The following is a 22,289-nucleotide window of genomic DNA, read 5'->3' on the forward strand; positions in this document are numbered from 1 at the left end:
ACACTGCATCTTATACATTGCACTCAAATACTGCATTCATACGTTGTACTCAAACATTGTATTTGACTTCTGCATACACTCATGCTACATACCATGCTTGCATCTGATACATACACTGAAACTAATACGTTAACAACTGTCCTTTTCAGATCCCAGCTATACCGGGTGCACTGGCGGAAGCAGCACCAGGACCAGCAGTACTTCCTCCAACAGCAGAGAGGAGAGGGAGATAGGCTCCAGCACGCAACCAAGGCAGAGCCAGAGGCACCTGAGACGAGAGTGGTTCTTCAGAGCCCATTATGAGTGATGATGACACTGAGACTAGCAAGGCTGAGGAGGCAGCGAGTTAGCATGCTGAGTCATCCAAGAGTGGAGATGATGACGCTGGCTTGGGTTCTGAGAGTGGAGGTGTTGATGTCGAGGCAGGTTCACAAGCAGAGAGCGGAGATGCTGATGCCGAGGCAGGTTCAGGGGCTGATCCTGGCAGCAAGCCTTCTGACAGCGGCGTGGATGGTGACAGTGCCCCTGAGTCCCTTCCTCCGAGGAAGAGGACGAAGAGGGCATCTCGAGCCTGAGGCGACTGGCATCGATTTTTTTTTTTTTTTTGGTATTTTTGCTTAGTTTATTTTTATTGGTAGTACTAGCACATTGTATAGCTTTAGCTAGGTTTTATTTTCTTTCAAAACTTGTACCCTCTCTGTAAAAAAAAAACCACGATCGAAATGAAAATCAGTTTTTTTTTTTTTTTTTAATGAAAAAGTGTTATATTTTGCATCATGAGCACCACTTAGCATGGAATGGACATGGAATCGAAACGACCAAGGGCACCCTTGATTGAACCAAAAAGCTTAATCAGATAATGATCCGACCAACAACTGACATACAAACAAAGTAATATACAACTCGATAAACAAAACAACGACAACTCGATAATCAAAACAAATCAAATACAACTCAATAAGCTTGTTAACATAAAAAAGACTCAATACAAGACCTTAAAAGACACAAAAAGCTGAGCAAACACATGTTTCCAGCATTGCCCAACACACAGGTGGATAGCAGGCCTGTCAAGAGGACTGTCGGCCATGAATAGAGGCTGTCGGCCACCAGTGGTGGCTGGTCGGCTACCAAAGTGGCTTGTCGGCCATCAATGTGAGGAACCTCCAGATTGTTGCCACCTGGCTTCCACTCACTGCCTTGTCTTCTATAAAAGGTTGAGCTTCGTGATTTCTTCATTTTAGCTGCAAAATCTTCACAAATGGAGCCGTTCTTTGCCGAAAAACGCTCGGATTGGATTGCAACTTTAGACGACTCGAAAAGGTGAATTTCTGGGGTTTCATCATAAATGCACTATTCCCACTGAGTTGTTCTCCACTTTGTTTTCTGTTCCTACATGCCTCGGCTAGATACTGGAACCCGATTAAACATGTCTTTAGCCTCGGGGGACAAGAAATATGCCCGACTATCGAAGAATTTCAAGCTTTACTTGAATTCCGGTGTGATGAGGAAATTCTGCCTCAGCCCCATTTTGGCCACATCCAAGCTTTGGGACGGATGTGTGGACTCATTCTTCATGAGGCTCGATCTTTGGTTCACAATGGAGAGCTGGATATTCCCAGCCTAATTCATCGATTTTTCGAAGTTGGTGACCGAGGTAATCTTCTTTGGCGGGGTTTTCGGCAACACGCCATTTGCTTATGTATGCTGGCACATTTCCTCCTTGCCCATAGTTTTGGCGGGTCTAACATTCGATTGGTCGAAGTAGCCCAAGGTTTAAAAGAGGGCAAGAGTTGCATCGGCTTGGTGTTGGCCGAAACTTTGATGGACTTAGACGCCTTCTATTGGCGAGATACAACCAAATTCGCAGGTAGTCCACTACTTCTTCAGGTAATGCTTCCCACCATTTTTGATATGTGTTCTCACATCACTCGGCGCTCATGCTCTGTTTTTCTCTTGAAACCCTTTTCTCACTTTTCTCTTCATGTACACCTCTCTATTTTTTAATCTCTCTTTTCTTTCATCCTTTCCCAGGTGTGGCTTATGGACAAGATGAAGGTAGTGGACTCATGCCCTGAATACTCAACTCGAGGCTATTTTTTCCGTCATCACCTAGTGGATTTCCCAAACGAGGGATGGTGGTGTCATTGGATGTGCAACAGGTCTGCTGCTGACATTGTTTGGTGTTGCCCCTAGTTTGATCTGCCCGAGATAAGCTACAACATGACTTGGTAACCTGGCATTTAGCTGATCGGCCTTACATACTGTGTATTCTACTTCCCGTTCAGGTCCAGACGTCAGTTCAGACATGATCAGACTTACCCGGCGGAGGAGGTAGAGTACCCGGTTTCATTCCCAATCTCTGGTTCACATTTGGTTAGGTACCACACTGCTTGGAGGACGAGAGAACTTCTGGCCCTTGCCCCTAGTTTTAGTTGCGCCCTTTTTGGCGAGTGCCTGGCTTGGCTCGAGGAAGAGGCACAGATGGAGCCCACTTTGGCATTAGAAGCTTCCACAAGCTCAGGGAGGGGACGCAGGAACACCTGACTCATTTATGCCCCGAGTTTATTTCTTTGATCTTTACTTTTCAAGTTTTTGTGATGTAATAAAAGCAACTTCGATTTGTATCAGAGAGTTGGAGAACTTCATGTTTGAAATCAATGAAATTGAAGTTGTGAGCACTGAAAATTTTCTTTTTGGTCCAAAAATGGTCTAAGTTGTAAATAGATTAATTTGAACAAAATCAACTTTTATTAAAACTTTCCAAAACCATTTTCGAAAAGGATCACCACTACACACAGAATCCATCCTCGAGATGTATAACTCCGAATCAAAAGATCACAAATTGCCCCTTGATTGAATGGCACTGCTCAGCACTGTAACCAGCTCTTCTTCCCAGAATGAGGAACATAATTGAACTCTTAGGTAAAGAACAGACAAAGATAACCTGACTAGACACATGGACATGACAGTTGATTTGGGGATGTTTATAGCTGAACTTCAAGAGGAAGTTGCCTACGTATCCCGAAGATGGAAATCAGGCCTTACGTAGTTCGGTTCATGTTCACTCGAGTATTAACACTCTCCTTTTGTGCTCTAACTTTTGCCAAAGTTGCCCTTTCGGGTTTTTAACCTTGCGAGCTCAGTTTTTCTTTATTTCTAGTTTTTTGTGCTCTAACTTTTGCCTAAATCGCCCTTCCGAGTTTTTGGCCTAGCGTGTCTCTCAAGGATAGTACTTCTTCAACTTGTCCATGTTGATCGGTTGGAAAAATTCTAGGCCATCTAGGTCCATGAGAATAACAGCTCCACCCAACCAGATAGCTTTAATGATATAAGGACCAGTCCAATTGGGTCTGAGCTTGCCCCTAGGGTCATGGATGGGAGCTCGGTTGTCTTTCAACACCAAATGTCCCTCTTTGAGATTCCGGGACTTAACCTCCTTGTTGAAAGCCTTGGCAATTCTGCATTGGTAACCCTGAATGTGGTACAGTGCTTTCAGCTTTCTCTCGTCAAACAACATCAATTCTTCGAATATGCTCTGTTGCCAGTCCGCCTCTGCTATCTGACACTCGGCCATAACTCGCAGGAACGGGACCTCGATTTCAATTGGCAGAACAACCTCCATACCATAAACAAGAGAATAAGGAATTGCCCCTGTAGACATCTGGATTGAAGTTCTATAACCCCAGAGTTCAAATGGCAATTTATCTGGCTAGTCCCTATAGGTCTCAACCATCTTTTATAGAATATGTTTGATGTTCTTGTTAGCAGCCTCAACAGCTCCGTTGGTTTGCGGCCGATATGTAGATGACTTGTGAAAAGCCACATTGTATTTCTCCAACAAGTCTATCACTTCTCCCTTGAAGTGGGAACCATTATCTGAAATGATTTCATTTGGGATTTCATATCGAAAAATGATATTGTTCCTGATGAACTTAGCCACATGCGATACTTTCAACACTACATAGGTCTGGGCTTCCAGCCACTTTGTAAAGTAATCAATTTCCACCAGAATGTATTTGTGCCCATTCGACCCTTTCGGTGTGACTGCTCCGATAACATTAATTCCCCAGACTGAAAAAGGCCATGGTGAAGTCATGTTGTACAGCTTTGACGGCGTGATGTTCATGCAATTGGCATGAATTTGGCATTTGTGGCATCGCCGAACAAAACCAATACAATCCTCCTCCATGGTAGACTAGTAGTAACCTTGCCTGAGAATCTTCCGAGCTAACATCACTCCGTTCATGCGCGATCCACGCTCTCCTTCGTGGATGGCCTCCATCCGACACTTTGATTCCTCTTCATCGACACACAACTTGTGCATTTTCAAATTATCTCTCTTGTATAGTTTACCTCCGTAGATGATAAATTGGGTGGCTATTCGCTGTATTCCTCTTTTGTCCTTAGCATTCACCTCTGGTGGATAAATCTTTTTTTCCAAGAAGTTCCAGATATCGTAGTACCAAGGGTTCTTGTCTTGCACTTCATCTATTGCGGCAATAGTCTTGTAGGCCAGCGTGTATCTCTGCTCAATAATGATCAAACACATCCAAACTCCCAATGAAATGTCTATCATAGAAGATAAAGTTGATAAAGTATCAGCGAACCTGTTGTTCTCTCTTAGTAAATACGTGAAAGTCAGCTTTTCAAACCTAGGAATCAGAATGTCCAGGGTCTGGTGATAGATTTTTATCTTTTCTTCTTTGACCTTCCAGTCCCCATTTGCTTGGGAAACAACTAGGTTTGAGTCCCCGATAACATCCAATCTTTTTACCCCTAGTTCCAGGGCAGCTTCTAAACTAGTGATACATGCTTCATACTTCGCTTTGTTATTGGACACCTTGAACCGGAGTTTGAAGGCTAAAGGTATATGGGAATTGTCGAGTGCTATTAGCAACACACCTATCCTATAACCGTATTGATTAGACGCTCTGTCAAAGTACATTGTCCAAGTCTTTTCCTCAACTTCCAGAATAGCTTCATCTGGGAACAGGTATTTTACTACTTCATCCCCTTCTATTGGGTGATCTGCTAGGAACTCTTGTAACAACCCTCACTCTACCCTAGTCATGCTTGTATATATTAAATGATCTTGTCTTGATATGTTGCATCTTTGCAAACCTTGATTCGTCTTGCTTAAGTGTTTCTCGCATGTTTTGTACCTTGCTTGGTGTGAGTTTAGCCGAGGTCATCTTTAGTCTAGAACTTCCTTGGAACCACTTTGTTTGAGCTCCACCTTCGCCCTGACATACTGGCCGAGATGTCATTATCTAGGCCGAGGTGTTCATCACCAAGGCCGAGATGTGTATTATCTAGGCCAAGATGTTTCCTTTGCACCTAAGTGATCTTGTCCTGGAGTGGTATGACCTAGACCGAGGTGTGGCACACCTAGGCCAAGGTGTGGCACAGCTTAGTCAAGTGTTGTCCTTCCTAGCCGAGATCATTGTTCCCCTACTTGCCGATGTCTTGTTCTTAGCCGAGATCATTACCCGCCAGAGTGCCCATGCCATCTTGCTTGTTGAACACACTTTGTCATAGTCTTGTCTTTTCACTCAGCCACCTTTTTGAGGAGAACCAACCCGGTAGTGCCACGTGTCCCAGCTGAGTGTTAAGTCAGCCAGCAGACCTAGAGATGTATCATTTGCTATATGTCTTTGTTTGTGAGGAGAGAGAATCTCTAGAAGAAGAAGAAGAAGTTTTAGAGTGAGAGAGTGGGCTTTTGAGCTTGATTCCTAGAGATCAAACCGTTAGATTCGCATATTGAGGTTCGATTCTTGATTTACTTTTGTTGTTCCTTATGTCTATCTAGTTGCATTGCACGATCGAACCTGTTTTGCATGTTTGCATTGGCTTAAAGTTGGTTTTAGAAAGAGAAGATAGTGTTCATGTGTTCTTGAAGAAAAAGTCTTGTTTGATCTGAAAGTTTGCCTTAAGATTCATGTTTTGTGTTCGTTCTCGCAAGATCCTTGAATATGGGTACCCAGGTCCATGTTTTTGAATTCATAGCATGAAATCTCAGACTTTGTAATAGCAAATTATGATCTTGCATTCATCTTCCTCATGTTCATGTTCTTCATGTTCGACATGTTCTTCAAGAGAGGGAAACCCAGATTTTCCCGACCTCATTTCCATGAATGTGGCCATCGAGGTAACACCTCGGCAAGGAGGTGTGGGACCTCAGCCTAGACCTGGTAGTCGCCCAGCATGTTTTCCCGAGATGAGAAAAATAGTGTTTTGTTTTGACTTAGCTTAGTTTTGAAGGATGCCGAGATCATCTGTATGCATGTGAACTTGTTTGAAAGTGCATTCAACAAACTTTGCCATGTGTTTGTAGGACTTGGACTTGCCTTGAACCCAACGTCTGAAGAGCTATGTGAGTGGTATTTTTAATAAAGTTATGTTATTAAGTTTTGACAAGTTTTGCCTTGCTTGTTTTGGAAAAGTATTTTGTGAAGCATGAATGATGATCTCTATTTTGTATATCAAGTATTTGCCTTGTTTTGAATGACAATCTTGAAGAGTCCGTACGTGCTAGGGGACTATAAGCATTTGTAGCACAATCTTGAAAAGTCCGTACGTGCTAGGGGACTATAAGCATTTGTAGCACAACCTTTGTTAATGTCACCTCTTGGAGCTTGAAAGACTTAAATTATTGAGACTTGAAAGATTGTTAGATAAACTTGATTTGCCCTTGGATTTTGTACAAGATGTGATGTGCCTTGATTTGATATAGATTTCGGATATCATTCATGCAAACCCTTTTATTATTTATACCATTCACTGAGTATCCAAGCTCACCCCTCTCTATATATATGTAGGTGACGAGCAGGACGGCGGTGACGCCTAGATGTACTTGCTACTTGTTTTGGATTATGTACTTTTGCCGCATCTTGAAGATTATGCTTCTTAGTTGTATTTTATTGTATCTTGTATTTGATAGCTGAGAAGCCTTTTGGTCAAGATGTATTTTTGTACTTCATTTTGTTGTATTAAAGCTATGTAATGATGTATGCCATTCCATTTAACTTATGCACTGCTCTTATGGACTACTTAGCTTTAAATTTATTGCTTCCGCATTTGTAAGCCCCATATGTATACTCTGTTTGTGTGTGAATTTTGAAAGTTGGCCTTCGGTAATCTCGGATTACTGGCCATCACGGCACCATTTTACTAGGGGCGGAATGGGGTCGTGACAACTCCGCTACAGCTCTTCCTTTGACCGACTTGCGAGTGACATACTTCAAATCAAATTCGGAGAGGAGGAGCATCCAATGGGCTAGCCGACCCGTAAGCGTTGGTTTCTCGAAGAGATATTTAATGGGATCTAATCTTGAAATCAGAATTACAGAATGAGCTAACAAGTAGTGCCTCAACTTCCTAGTAGCCCATACCAAGGCTAGGCAAGCCTTTTCCAGTGGCGTGTAGCGGGTCTCGTAGTCCAGCATTTTCTTGCTTAGGTAATAGATGACTTTCTCTACTCTATCCTCAAATTCTTAAGCAAGCATACATCCCATAGTTGTGTCGGTGACTGATAGATACAAAATCAAAGGCTTTCCCGGCTCATAAATAGTTTTGACGAATCGTCTGCATCGTGTGACTTGTCATGCAGCAAGGAACACGTCACAACTTAGACCCACTCTAAAAGATGGGTGAGCCTCACTTAAATTTGGACTCAAAGTTAGCTCAAAATAAACCTATAAAAAATCATAATTTCCAACAAATATTTGATAATATTATATCGCATTATCTACCTGATAGTTTTAATGAATTAAGAATTGGGTTAGAATGAAATAGAATTATGTATTTTCATATAATGATGATTTCTTTACTATAGTAATTAATGATTTCAATTATAATATATATTTTTAATATTATTTTGTAGTGAGTTAAATGTGAAAATAAATATTTTAATAGAGCATCATTCCATTATGTTGTTATTGTAACAAACCAAAAATTATAGGGATAATTACAAAAAAAAAAAAAAAACCTAGCGTTTGAGGCTTATAACAAAATAAATCTTGAATTTTTAATTTTGTCAATTTGAACTCTAATTTTTGATTTGTTTTCAATCTAAACCATTCTTATATTTTTGTTAAGTAAAATCGACATAATTTTTTTTTTTTATAGTTATGTACATAAAATATCTAAAATATCATTTTTCATTGAGTTTAATGACCAAAATATCATTTTTGGGTGATTTTACTTAACAAAAATAGACAAATGGTTTAGATTGAAAATAAATTAAAAATTTGAGATTTGTTTTTTAGTTATGTACATAAAATATCTACAATATCATTTTTCATTGAGTTTAATGACCAAAATATCATTTTTTTTGGTGATTTTACTTAACAAAAATAGACAAATGGTTTAGATTGAAAATAAATTAAAAATTTGAGATTTAAATTGACAAATTAAAAATTTAGGGTTTAATTTGTTAATGTACGAGTATGAAATAATCTTATCGTATAATCCTGTTGACCAAGTTTGCACTCCTCCAAACGTCGTCGCTTGGCTACCTGAAAACACACACGTAAGCTTGCCGACAGGTGTGTGCCAGAAACCCCTCTGATACTTACGTTAGCGAGTTGACAAAAGACACAAAAGCTCTTTGTATTCAAGAGTAAGAATTGCAATACTTGAGATTAGGGTTTGGCTTGAGTTTTTGTAGATTTCGCATGGCACAATTCTAATAGGACTCTAACTCTCTTTAGCAGAGACTTCCCAAGAATTACATTCCTAAAGGATAATGTTTATCCTCAGAACACCCTCTTCACTACAAGCCAAGTGAGATGACTTAACTCTTTGTTCGGCTATCAGTGCGGTCAACCGAGCTAGCTTGTTCTGTGCCTCTTCTAACAAAGCCATGTTAACACGGGCCAGAGATAATGAAGCCCTGTCGAGCTAAAGGCATCTCGGTTCGCTTATGGCGGGCTTATTAATAGCTAGGCCCAGGCCTTGGTGACCACTTGAAGTCGAACTATAACAGATTTAACACAGGACCGGATTAGCGGAGCCGCTATCACGGTCCAAACCCAAAGACCACGTCAACTGGCTCGGCCCAATTTGTCTACGGAAATTACTCTCTCAATTAACAGGATCAAGTTCTAGGATTTTTTTTTTATATAATTTTTGTTGTTCAAATTGTGAAATTAAATAAATAGATTTATCAAGAAATCAAAATTATATACCAAGAACATATGCTGATAATTACAATTAAATTTCAACAGAAATACACAAAACAATAAAAGGGTAAAGAGATGAAACCGAAGCCTGCACGGAAGCAGTTTCCTTAAAACAAATTTCGCCGCCTTACGGGTCGAGTGCTTGAGGAATCCCGGCGTCTGTCTCCCAGGATACGACGGTCAGAACCAGCTACGGCGGAAGCACTTTCTGTCTAGCTTAGCGAACAAGAACAGTGGCAACATTCTCTCAATGTAGGAATTTTCTGGCAAACCGACTTGTAAAATGGAAGCAAAAAATTTCTATATTGAAACTTGATAGGAGGGTCTCAATTTATACATGTAAAGGGGAGAGAAGAAGAGCCTCTAGCCTTTAAGGCTGGTCATTAAAACACCAAGCATCCATAGCCCCTTTCAAAAAATATGAAAGTTTGGATGCCCAAAGGATTCACACCCTTTAGCCAAGAAAAAGGATTTATATACTATTTAAAATCCTATTCATGAATCTAACATCATGAGGCAATTTCTTGGCAATTTCTTATTCAAAACCCAATGGTTTTTGGCTCACTTGGACCTAACAGAATAAAAGGTTGGGACTCACTTTAATATTTAATTAAAGTCACCACGTTTTAATATTAAATTAAAGTCAGCAAAAATCATTTTTTCCAACAATCTCCCACATGAATAAAAATTGACCGAAAGACTCAACAAATGGACATCGTTCAACAATAATGACTCGAAGAGAGAGTACAATGAACTAACCCCGACATCAGAGAAGGTAGCTTTTGGCTTTGAACCTCTCCCAATGAAAACCTATCGAGTTTACTGGCTGATCAGTGAATAAGACATCTTGAACTGCTCTGCCGTTTATGTAAACTGAGACAATAGATCTCACACGGGAATTACTCCTACCACCATTCTGTTCTCACTGGTGTGCCCTGTGTAGCCCTGGACACTAGCCAGGTTCAGCGAGTGGTTTCAAAGAATCTTGGCCTGCCCAATTCTTCTAGAAGCGGCCCCACTTCACACTCACATAGGTGACTCTACTTGAGTGTCCTGCAATACTTAGCTAAACAGCTTAACACACTAGAGTCATTAAAAGCTCAGCTTAACCTCTACATTTGCAGGTATCACTGATAGAAGGAATGGCTGGAGGTTTAACTTCTTCAGTGACATACCACCGTTACACGCAATTAGGTTGTCCCATTGAACCTAGATCTTGGGATCTCCAGTCAACTAGGTTGGGTTTCCATTCCGGTAACTTCCAAAGGCCTCAACCCCATTCCTTTTGACGACGTTTCGACTAACACTCGACTTAACCCTTTGGTTAAGTCTACAGGTGTCGAAGACACACTCGTATCTGATCCACTAAACTTCTCAAGTATCTTATTAACATAATGAGATTGAGATAGTACAATTCTGCTAGAGATTCTGGTAATCTTAATTCCCAGAATAACATCTGCAATGCCCATATCCTTCATGTCAAACTTAGAGTTTAACATCTTTTTGGTAGTTTTGATCATTTCATCGTTATTACCGATAATGAGCATATCATCAACATATAGACACAAAATGACATAACCTTTGTTAGTGTCTTTGACATAAATACACTTGTCACATTCGTTGATTCTAAACCCATTTGACAACATTACATTGTCAAACTTCTCATGCCATTGTTTAGGCGCTTGTTTCAAACCATACAAAGATTTGACAAGTTTATAGACTTTCTTGCTTTGTCCTGGAGCTGAAAACCTTTCAGGTTGCTCCATGTAGATTTCTTCATTCAAATCCCCATTTAAGAAAGCTGTCTTTACATCCATCTGGTGTATCTCAAGATTGCGCAAAGCTGCTATCGCAATCACCATGCGAATGGATGTCATCCTAGTTACAGGTGAGTACGTATCAAAGTAATCCAGGCCTTCTCGTTGCCTGTACCCTTTGGTAACGAGACTCGCCTTATACTTGCCAATTGACCCATTGGCCTTCATCTTTCTTTTAAAAATCCATTTGCAGCCTAAAGGCTTGCAACCTGGAGGTAAATCTACCAACTCCCAGGTGTGGTTCTGTAAGATGGAGTCAATCTCACTTTTGATCACTTCTTTCCATAAAAGACTCTCAGGAGAAGTCACAGTTTCGTGGAAAGTTTGAGATTCGTTCTCAACCATATAAGTCAAGAAGTCTGGACCAAAAGATTTGGATATCCTAGCCCTTTTACTCTTTCTGGCCTCATCTAAAACCTCAATTTGATCATCACCTGAATCATCAACATGATCATCCTCACTAGCAAGCTCATCAAATTGCTCCAAAGACCTTGGAACCCCTTCATGGGTTCGGCAAGTAAAAATGTCTTCAAAGAAACATGCATTCCTTGACTCCATGATGGTATTCCTGTGTATGTCTGGGATTTCAAACTTACGTACAAGAAACCGATATACACAACTATTATGTGCATAACCAATGAATATACAATCCACGAATTTCGGGCCTATCCTAACCCGTTTGGGTGTAGGAATCGCCACTTTTGCAAGACACCCCCACATTCGTAAGAATTTATATGAAGGCTTAACGCCTTTCCATAACTCATACGGCGTCTTGTCCACCTTCTTCCGGGGTACTTTATTCAGAATGTAATTTGCAGAGAGAATTGCTTTCCCCCACAAGTTCTGTGGCAATCCAGAACTTATCAACATTGCATTCATCATTTCCTTTAGCGTCCTATTCTTCCGCTCAGCAATCCCATTAGACCGAGGAGAATAAGGCGCCCAGGTTTGGTGGATAATCCCAAATTGAGTACAAATCTCAATAAATGGAGATTCATACTCACCACCACGATCACTTCTTAAAGCCTTATAAAGAATAAACTTGTCAATTGCCTCATCTTTGCTTTTGAGCAAAAAGACATAACAATACTTAGTGCAATCATCAACAAAAGTGATGAAGTACTTATTGCCACCATGTGATTGTATAAATTTTAAGTCACACACATCACTATGCAATAAATCCAACGGTTCTGAACTTCTTTCAATAGAATGAAACGAAGATCTTGCTAACTTTGCTTCAACACAAGTTTCACACTTGTGTTTCAGATTAATCTTAAAAGATGGTATGTGATCTAACTTGATTAATCTACGTAAAGATTCAAAGTTCACATGTCCTAGTCTACCATGCCACAAATTGGAAGACTCAAGCATGTAAACAGAAGAAGATGTTTACAACTTTCGAACCGGTTACAAATGGTGAGAAGTTGTTTATGGGAAACTTTGCTACCTCGATTGTTGAGGGGAAAGGAAAGGTGGTCCTGAAGTTGTCGTCAAGAAAGAAGCTGACCTTGAACGAAGTCTTGTATGTTCCGGACATTCGTAAGAATCTTGTCCCATCCCTTGGCCCCAGCTTAGAGCTCTTGTTCATAGGGGGCTTCTTCCTTATCCCAGAAGATTTGCCATGCTCAATGACATTGGCCTTTACTGAGGAGGTACTCCCTCATTTCTTTCTATTATCCTCCTCAATCTAGAGTCGGACAACCAGCTCTTCAACTGACATTTCCTTGCGCTTGTGCTTAAAGTAATTCTTGAAATTCTTCCAACCATTGGGAAGTTTCTCAATGATCACAGTAACTTGGAATGACTCGTTCAAAGGCATCCCTTCAGCATGAATATCATGCAAGATCACTTGGAACTCCTGGACTTGGCTTATCATAGTTTTAGAATCCACCATTTTAAAATCAAGGAACCGGCCAACCACAAATTTCTTTGCCCCGGCATCCTCAGTCCTGTACTTTTTGTCCAGAGATTCCCATAATTCTTTTGCTGAGCTCTTGGAACAAAACACACTATAGAGTGAGTCTGCCAAGCTGTTGAACACATAGTTCCGGCAAGATAGTCTATCTGCTTCCATGTGTCAAGTGCCATGACTTTCTGCCTGTCAGGCTCATTCTCTGCCACGGCTGGAGGATCCTCGCTCAGAACCTTGGCAAGGTTAAGCGTGGTCAAGTAAAACAGCATCTTTTGCTGCCATCTCTTAAAATTTTCCCCAGCAAATTTTTCTGGGCGCTCATGGTGACTAAGCGGTCCTCTCGGAACAACCGGAGTAACACCAGGATTGACCACAGAGGTCACAGCAGTAGGGGTTGGTAATCCAGTTGCCCCGGGGTTCAAATGCCCACCAACATTAGCAGTAGCAGCAGCATCAGTATAGTTGCCATTTTTTGAAAATTACACCAGAATATCACTTCTGTGTTTCCATAAATTAAACTTAGCCCTTAGAAAATCCCTTAGAAGAAAAATTAATTCAAAAATTAGTCTCACTACAAAACCTAGAATCGAACATGGTCAAGAAAGTTCCCAGGAAGACTGGAGGGGTCACATCGGTCCCACTTAAAACCCAGTTAACCTTTTGACAAAACTTTTAAGAGCATGTTGACTCCTAGTCCGTGATAAACAATTTAAAGAATTAAATTTTCTTACGGATGAACTAGGTTAAAACAAACCAAGGTCCAAAATTTTTACTAGCAATGTAAAATGATTGCTATAACAATATAAGCAAATAAAACTTGCTACTACAAATTGATAAACAAACCAACTACATCTCAAGCAAACATGCTTCAAACATTTAAATAAAATAGCCAATCCATAAGGATTCTATTTAGTCCAAAAGCCTTTCCACGCTTAGGTATTCCTATTCAACACAAAAGTTAGTAGTCTAAACATTTTTGTTTTTACATCCCAAATACTATTCATTTGGTTTTATATTTGTTTTTCGCATTGGTATCCCTACAAAGAAAGTTAGTAGTAAACCACAACAAAATACAAACAAATAATCTAAAAAATTTAATAAATTAAATGAAACCATCTAGCTAACTTTTAATTATATAGGTAACCAATGCATTAAAATGCCAATTAAATTAAAACTTTAAAAAAAAGTTCTATACTCATGGGTTATGAATGAAATTAATTCATAATAAACATTTAAACTATTAACTCCAAGTAAACAAGTTAAATTCAAAGTTAATGCACCCAATTAAATAATTCAGATTAGATAATTTAGATTAATGCACCTAATTATATAATTCACATGAATGCACCCAATTAGATAATTTAGATTAATGCTCCAAATTAGATAATTTAGATTAATGCACCTAATTAAATAATTCACATTAATCATGTACACAATTCATAAAAAAAAAACTCTATAACTCCAAAATACATTAAATTATGTAATCTAGTCTAGAAAATAATAAGCATGTAACAAATTAAAACTAGAATAGAATTAGCATGTCAAAATTGCAACATCCATAAATTATATTTTATAATATTAAAATTCATGCAAATTATGATAGAGAATTCTGACTAAACTAAGCAATTAGAGAGTACCATTGCATAATTTACAATCATTGAAATAGTGAGCAATTCCGCAACAATTCCTAGTAACATTATACAAAGCTAACCTAATAGTCTATATAAATCTATTCGATCAATTTCATAGAAAATATATATAAAATCTGTTTTAAGCTTGTTGTTCAAATTGTGAAATTAAATAAATAGATTTATAAAGAAATCAAAATTATATACCAAGAACATATGCTGATAATTACAATTAAATTTCAACAGAAATACACAAAATAATAAAAGGGTAAAGAGACGAAACCGAAGCCTGCACGGAAGCAGTTTCCTTAAAACAGATTTCGCCGCCTCACGGGTCGAGTGCTTGAGGAATCCTGGCGTTTGTCTCCCAGAATACGACGGTCAAAACCAGCTACGGCAGAAACACTTTCTGTTTAGCTTAGCGAACAAGAACAGTGGCAACACTCTCTTAATGTAGGAACTTTCTGGCAAACTGACTTGTAAAATGGAAGTAAAAATTTTCTATGTTGAAACTTGATAGGAGGGTCTCAATTTATACATGTAAAGGGGAGAGAAGAAGAGCCTCTAGCCTTTAAGGCTGGTCATTAAAACACCAAGCATCCATAGCTCCTTTCAAAAAATATGAAAGTTTGGATGCCCAAAGGATTCATACCCTTTAGCCAAGAAAAAGGATTTAAATACTCTTTAAAATCCTATTCATGAATCTAACATCATGAGGCAATTTCTTAGCAATTTCTTATTTAAAGCCCAATGGTTTTTGGCTCACTTGGACCTAACACAATAAAAGGTTGGGACTCACTTTAATATTTAATTAAAGTCACCACACTTTAATATTAAATTAAAGTCAGCAAAAATTATTTTTCCAATAATTTTTTTAAAATTACATTATTTTTTTATCTCTCAACTACCAAAGTGAATCGATATAATATTCTACTCATAAATTTTTTACATTACGTCCTTAATTAAAACCACCAGAATACATTTATTATCTGTATTCCTTTTAATGTTGCAGGCATGGCATGAGAAGGATTATTATATGTATATTTTTGGTTATTACAGTATTAATTCAATTACCAAAAAGAACTATGATATCCGTGTCCTTTTCAACAAAAAAAATTTGAGATATTCTTGTGTCGTGGCAAGATGTAAGAAAGTCAAGCTCTAGGTCTTCTCTTCAAAATTGGGAATGAAAAATGCTTGGGAGCACTAATTAGTGCTCCCACTAATTAGGTGGCAGTGGGTTTCGCCATTAATGATGTGATGTTTTGATCTTGGAGTTATGTTTTTTTTTTTTTTTTTTACTTTTTTAATGCATTAGTGCTATTAGTGATGATATTTTTAGTGGGATGAATCATTGTTGATTGGGAATAGTCTGGAGTGGTTTGTCAAGGATGAAAACATGTATTATTATTTAGTAAAAAATTTGAAATAAAGAATTATAGTAAGGTTATTCTTCCCAAGAGCCTTAAACAATAGGGACTAACTACAATTATTTATTTATTTATTTATTTTTATCTCTAGTGGGTTTTTTTTTATTTATAATTTTATATATTTTTAAATTATGCTATTTTTATTTAACTTTTTTAATCCTCGTATATACAAATTTAAAAAGTAATCTTTTAAAAAAAATTTAAAGAATAATTAAAAAATCAATTCTTTTTTTTATCTTTTCCGTTTTATTTTTTTGAAATTTTTAAAAATTTTCAATTCATCTCGTTGAACTGAATCAAAAATTTAAACTACAAAATCTAAAAATCCCCTAGATATTGATTTGTGATTTTATATCAATTTTAAACAGTAAATAACAATCACAATCAAACATCAAGATAAATCGATATAACGATTTTACGTGAAAAAATCACAATTGGAGCGCCTCCAATTGTGATAAAAAAAACCACGAGCAAAAATCACAAAACAATCTACTAAGAAGACATAAAAGAATTACACAAGTGTACTCTCAATTACCTAGCGAATCCACACCCGAATCGAACTGACCCCTATGTGCCTCTTCCAGCCCCGTGTTCACCTCGGAATTGTCTTCATCAACGTTGAATCCACAACGCCGATATCGAATCATGACGATGAGCCACTCCGGAATCCACAAAAGCTTCAGGCCCAAATTCCACAGAATCCACTGAAGAACAACTCTTTTTTGTATTGAATAAAGCAAACTAAACAAACCCTTTGATATGATCCACTCAATTCATGATTAATCTCTCATAGATATCAAATGAAACTAGCAAAGAATCTCCAGATAAAAACCCTAATACCCAAGAAGAAGATCTGAAAGCCGTAATCCTAAAATCTGACCGAAACACATATTTATAGAAAATCGGGCAGCGAAATTCGCTTGAGCGAATGATCTCTCGCTCGAGCAAGGTGACTAAAACGCATTTTTTTCCAAGTGTCGTGGCTCGAGCCACATAAGTGTCGCTCGAGCGAGAAATGCAACTTCTTAGTATTTTTACAGTCAACGAAGTGGCAAACATGAAAGAATTAATTTCTGAAACATCTCTGCAAGGCACAATTCGGGTTGGATTCGCATCTAAAACTCATAAACTCACTGAAATAAAGGATCGAATAAAATTACAATTAAAAAAAGTTTTGTCAAACGGAATTGCCAATAATAAAAACTTAACATAAACTTTTTGAACAAATAAAAGTTCACTAAAAAAAAAAAAGTCATCAAATAAATAGATCCCAAGCACTCACTAATCATTTCAAAAAGCAACCTCCTTATTTAGCATCAAATTAGGTTTAGCTTGTCCTTATTAGTGAGATTACCTTCTACAATGCACGCGCACATATATATATATATATATATATTCTTAGTTCAGGATTATGAATATTTACATTACACAAAATTTTCATAATGGTTTTCTAAAAGCATGAGCTACCCACTTTGGGAAAATTGTGAATCGAGGACACAAGGACATGTGATATCCAAAAAAAAAATAAAAATGGTACAATCTTTTTTTTAATGGGGTACAACCTCCTTTCATCTACTCATCTATATATCTTTATTAATCTTAAAAGTGGATCATAACACCTTGGATTCAAAAAGTATATATGAGATAAGGAGAAAAGAAAATGACATGTAAAAATATGTAAGAACATATGGTAGTTTTCAAAAAAAAAAACAAAACTTAAACTAACTACCTAGCAAAAATCTCCCATCTCTGGCACTCGAAAAGAAAAAAAACAAAAAATTATTGCGGAACTTTGATACAACATTTTACACTTGAAAAAATGTGACAATCATATTTTCGTAATTATAATAATATTAAGAAGTTCTTTATTTTAAATTAATAGAGACGATATAACCACATTATTATATATATAATTTTGAAGCAATTATACAAAAAATTTCAAAATTTGAGCATTTTAACAAAATAAATTTTAAGTTTTTAATTTTGTCAATTTAAATCATAATTTTTTTTTTATTTCTTTTCAATTTAAACATTTGTTTATTTTTGTTAAGTAAAATTGATAAAAATTAATATTTTAATCATTAAACTCGATATAGGTATTCATAAAATGTCTAAAATATACTTTTCGTTGAGTTTAATAACTAAAATTCTTATTTTTTCATCAATTTTACTTAATGAAAATAAACAAATGGTTTAAATTGAAAATAAATAAAAACTTTAAGATTTAAATTGACAAAATTAAAAATTTAAGATTTATTTTGTTACCCGGCTCAAACTCTGGAGTTTGTTTTTTTTTTTTTGTAATTTCCCTATAATTTTTTAGTACTTCAATGAGTAATATTAGGATTCACGAAACAAAATATCATAAAAAATTTCATGAAGTCTTAAGAAATAATCTAGTATAGTAGGTATAAAATAAGAAAAGAGAATTACCTTAATACAAGTGTGTTTTACTTGTAAAATCTTAATTTGTAACTTGGTGTATATGATTACATAACATACAATAAACACTACAAATTAATTCAAGAATGGAGAATGTTCATAAAATTTTTCATATTTATTTCATGAAACATAATCACTGTATTTGGTTTCAATTTTTTAGATTCAATTTTCTGAAAATTAAGGTTTTTGTTTTTGTTTTTATTTTTATTTTTAGTGAATATTTTTAAAATTTTAAGCAAATTTTTTTTTTAACTTTTTTAGATGCATCTTACTTAGATGTATCTAAAAAGTAAAATATTTATAAAAAATATTTTAAAAAATCAATAAATACACAAAAATATGAAAAATATACTGAATTTTCGTATTTTTTTTGTATGTTTACTATTTAGTAAATTTTCTAATGATTTTTTTTCATAAATATTATAATTTTTAAGTGTATTTATGTTAGGTGTATCTAAAAATTAAAAAAATTGTTAAGAATATTAAAAAAAATTAAATGAAAACAAATAAATATGAAAAATAATTTTTTTTTTTAATTTTTTGAAAAATAAATCCTAAATCCTACATCAAACAAACTAAATATTACTCGTTTAGATAAGTGAAATTATTGAAGAGTAAGAGGTTGTTGAAATTGAAATGGTTCCCAAATGCCGTGTAAGAATTCACTTTGACATTCTAGTTTAGTTTGGAAAGTTAGATTGGATTTTTAACATTTTAGTTATTTTAATCTCGGTTAAAAAATTTGTTTGGGTTAATTTTTTTGACTTTTATAAAAGAAATAATAAAATAATAATAATTTGAATGTAACATTTTATTTTATTAAATTTTTAATCAATTTTATTTTTTAATAATTAATTTAGCCAAAAAATCAACCCAACTTTCGTTCCAAATGACACCTCTGTTTTTCATCTTACTCGTTTCGAGAATGGGGGTCTCTTTTTCTATCCCACACTCGGGTCAATTTTTTCCTCTTCTCTCTCTTTTTCTTTTCTTCTTTTATCTTTCTGTTTATTTTTATTTTTATACAATTTTTTAAAAGGAGAAAGTTTTTATAGGCGAAACCTATCATGGATTTAGTCAGCTTTCCCCTTAAGGGTAAATTACAAATACACCTTTTGAGGTTTACTTAAAATACAAATTGCCTTCTGTAGTTTGAAAAATTACAAATATTTTCTTGCTAGAATTTTTTATTTAACAGAATTAATTGAAAAATTGAAATTTCTAACTTTTTACCTGTACAATAATAAAATTATCTGAATTATTAATTAAAATAAAATTTGAACATTATTAAAAATTGTTAATTAACTTGACGATTTATTAATAAAATGACCTATTTGTTATGAAATTAGAAACCTTAGGGGTATAATGTAATTTTTACAACCACAATAAGTAATTTATAATTTAAATAAATCGCGAGGAGTGTGTTTGTAATTCTTAAATTAGGCCATCGTGTGAGGGGTCGGCATGGCCTGAAGGCTCACCCGTTAAGCCGGTCCAGTTGGATTGCTGTTATTGTTAAAAGGAAAATATTACATTAGTGGATATTTTAAAAAGTAATTACAATTTAGTAATTTTTTTATAAATATTAATAATTAAATTTGTAAATATTTTTATGAATTATTATTTTTTTTTGGACTTTTAAGTTTAAGATTTTGATATTAAAATTTTACAAGATAAAAGAAAATAAATATTATAGTAGTAGCTAAGGTTTCTAGAAAGAATAATTCTACTTACACCACCAATATAACTCCTTACGCCCTCAATTTTTCTTTATTTTTTCTTTTATATATTTATAATTTATACAATTGTTTTGTTACCCTGATCTCTAACCTTACTCTTTCTCCTTCTCTTTACACCAAAAACCTAAAAAACTCTAACCCTAGTAATTTCTTTCTCTATCTCATCTCACAGACAAGCCTCTTCGACTTCGCATTCGAATCCAATGACCTGTTAATTTCTTCTCTCTCACTCTTTCTATATATATATATATATAAGTATTTGTATATCATTTTGATTTTGATGATGAGGATTTTATGATCTCTATATACAGCACTGTTTCAATCTCTTTTGTTTGAAGCGTGTGGAAGGACTGTGAATCCAGTGAACAGAGCCGTCGGGCTGTTGTGGACGGAGAATTGGCACATGCGCCAGGCAATGGTGGAGACGATGCTCCGAAGCAGAGCATTATAGCTGGTTTTCTACAAATAAGAGAGAATTAAAAATAGAGAGAGAGAGAGAGAGAGAGAGAGAGAGAGAGAAGACTTATAGATCGTTCTCGTAACTCATTGGTGATTGTTGCTAGTTTGCAATAGGTGCAGTAAGAGAGAGAAGCTATAGATGTATATATGCAGTGAGAGAAAGAGAAGGAAAATGAGGAAAGGTGGTGGAGAAGTAGAGTAGTAGCGGAGTGGCAACGTCGGTAGTAGGCTGGTGGAGGTGATGGGGAGAGCTAGGGTTAGGGCTTTTTTGAGGTTTTGGGTTTAAAGAGAAGGAGAATGAGAAATGTTAGAGATAAGGGTAATAAATGAATTGTATAAATTAAAAAATATAAAATAAAAATAAAATAAAATTTGAGGGTGTAAGGAATTAGATTGGTGGTGTAAGTGGAATCACTCTTCTAGAAAATGTGGGGAGCAATTTTCAAACGAAAATACCCTTATTTATTCAATTTTAGCGCTAAATGATACACATTGTTTCAGTATTCAACGACTTTCACTTTTTGAAAAATTTCAAAACTTTAAAATTCTATAACTTTTGATTTAGATATCCATTTTTAATAAAATTTATATATTTAAAATGTTCTCGTTGAGATCTATCAAATAAAATTAATGATGAATATAAAATTCTAAAAAAAAAATTGACAAAATTTTACTGAGTTGACTATCTACCATCAATGAAATTTTTTTGACTTCTAGCTAGAGAAATTTCACTGAAGGATGGAGTGAGAGGAAGAAAGAGACATTGAGGGGTCGTAAAGAGAGCGAAGAAAGAAAGAAAGATATGAGGCACTCAAGCTCAAAATAAAACCAGACCCCTTGGGCCTAGGTAAATTTTTTTGAAATTTCATAAGTTTCTCTAAGTGAAAATTGAGAAATTTCTCTCAGAAATTGAAAATTCAAAAATTTTTCTAAGCAATTCTAAAATTTCTCTCACAAAATTGAAAATTCAAATTTTTCTCTGAGCAATTCTGAAATTTCTCTAGTGGTGTGTTTGGTTGGGGGATTTGAGAAGGAAATTGGAAAGGTAAAAAGAAAAGACAGGTGAAATGTAAATAAAATATATAAAATGTACCTACATTTCACCTAATATCATACACCTTTTCCCTTTCCCTTTCCAAATCTCTTCCCAAATCTTCCAACCAAACACAACATAAGTGAATAGACTACGTCAATCCCTTTTTGTTCACAGCCTCTTTGAATAGAATATCTTTGATAGTGTAGTATAAATTCAGAGATGCCAATCGGGGAAGATCTTCAGTAAAGAAAGGATCATTAGATTGAGATTTTCCTCCGACGAGATTGAACGGATTGATGTAATATTTTGACCCTTTTGAAGACAGATGTGTTAGAGATTTGGGGCGTTTGGGATCACTGAATTGAGAATGTTTCGAAACATAGATCCATTGGCTTCATAATTCTCGGAAGATCGATTGGTCTAAGTGATGTAGAAAAGGTAAGTAACGTCATTGAGGGTTAAGTGCTTGGTTTAGGTGTCGTCGGAGTTGGAGATATCACACTAGATGTATTTGATGTGGGTGGTTGGTGTTCTACAGCCGACGAGGGCTGTGAGAGACGCCGTAGACTCTTCAAGGGCCACTGGGGGTGTTAGAGAGAGGAAGAATCTCAACGAAGTTGCTACCGATGATACCTGTGACGCTG

Source organism: Camellia sinensis, chromosome 1 (genome assembly GCF_055761805.1).
Source record: "Camellia sinensis isolate YWXY chromosome 1, ASM5576180v1, whole genome shotgun sequence".
NCBI lineage: Eukaryota > Viridiplantae > Streptophyta > Magnoliopsida > Ericales > Theaceae > Camellia > Camellia sinensis.